The sequence below is a fragment of the Mandrillus leucophaeus genome, unplaced genomic scaffold, assembly GCF_000951045.1.
Source record: "Mandrillus leucophaeus isolate KB7577 unplaced genomic scaffold, Mleu.le_1.0 Scaffold46, whole genome shotgun sequence".
Classification (NCBI taxonomy): Eukaryota; Metazoa; Chordata; class Mammalia; order Primates; family Cercopithecidae; genus Mandrillus; species Mandrillus leucophaeus.
In genome coordinates this window covers 4,307,051-4,308,654 of record NW_012104920.1, presented here as the reverse complement: position 1 = coordinate 4,308,654, position 1,604 = coordinate 4,307,051, and positions in this window count along the sequence as shown.

Sequence of the window (1,604 nt, the reverse complement as noted above, 5' to 3'; positions counted from 1 at the left end):
GATGATTGCTTGACCCTAAGAGATCAAGGATGCAGTGAGCTATGATCGCACCACTGCACTCCAGCCTGGGTGACAAGCAAGACCCTACCTCAAAAAAATAAAGTTTCCGGCCGGATGCGGTGGGTCACGCCTGTAATCCCAGCACTTTGGAAGACCGAGGCAGGTGAACCACCTGAAGTCAAGAGTTCGAGACCAGTCTGGCCAACGTGGTGAAACCCCAACTCTACTAAAAACACAAAAATTAGCTGGGCGTGGTGGCCGGCACCTGTAATCCCAGCTACTCGGGAGGCTGAGGCAGGAGAATCACTTGAACCCAGGAGGCGGAGGTTGCAGTGAGCCGAGATCGTGCCACTGCATTCCAGCCTGGGTGACAGAGCGAGACTCCATCTCAAAAAACAAAAAAATGAAGTTTCTCCTTGGTTTCCTGTAGCCTCGCACATAGACTGGAACCCACTGGACCAGTGTCAGAGACCAAGGCAGCTCTAGGGCCTGTTCCCCGATCTCTCTGTCTCCGCTGCTCTCTCCGCTCTCTCCTCCTCTCTCTTCGTCAACACTGCCCATCCCCCCTACTTTGCATGTCCCCTTCCTACAGTGTAGTTTCTGCTTTCTCATCACCTGTGCATCATTTCAACACGGTCTTGGCCCCAGACCAACTTCTTGGCTTCCCTCTGCAGAGGCAGCAGTTTTGTTCCCGTTGCTACTGCCCGATGCTATGAGAGCTTGCGGTGCAGACACTGAAGGAGGGTCATGGGGTTGGCCTAAGACTCTCGTTTAGGATGGATGGTGGATGTCGCAGGCCCTATGACACCACAAGTCCGGTGCCTTTCACCCTCTCCCAACCCAGCCCACTTCTCCTATATGTTTAGCTACCAACACGGCCGGTCATGATGCCATTCTCACTGCTAGAGCTGAAATATATACAAATATATTAAATATAGATAAATCAATATAGTTACTATAAATTCACTCTATCCTCCCCAGCAGGATTCAAACTTGAAATCGTGCTTCCGAAAGTTATTATGAGGAAAAAAATCTAATAATCTGATCAAAAAGAGGGCAGAAGATTTGAACAGACACTTCTCAAAATAAGACATACAAATGCCAAACAGGTATAAGAAAAGGTGCTCAGCATCATTGGTGATCAGAGAAATGCAAATCAAAACTACAACGAGATAGATATCATCTCATCCAAGTTAAAATGGCTTACGTCCGATAGACAGGCAATAAATGCTAGTGACAGTGTGCAGAAAAGGGAAGCCTCGTACACTGTTACGAATGTAAATTAGTACAAGCACTATGGACAACGGGTTGGAGGTTCCTCAAAAAAACTAAAAATTGAACTCCATATGATCCAGCAATCCTACTGCTGAGTATATGCCTCCCAAAAAGGGAAATCAGGCCAGGCATGATGGCTCATGCCTATAATCCCAGCACTTTGGGAGGCCGAGGCGGGTGGATCACCTGAGGTCAGGAGTTCAAGACTGGCCTGGCCAACATGGCAAAATCCCATCTCTATTAAAAGTACACAATTAGCCCGGCATGGTGGCAAGCACCTGTAATCCCAGCTACTTGGGAGGCTGAAGCAGGAGAATTGCTTGAACCTG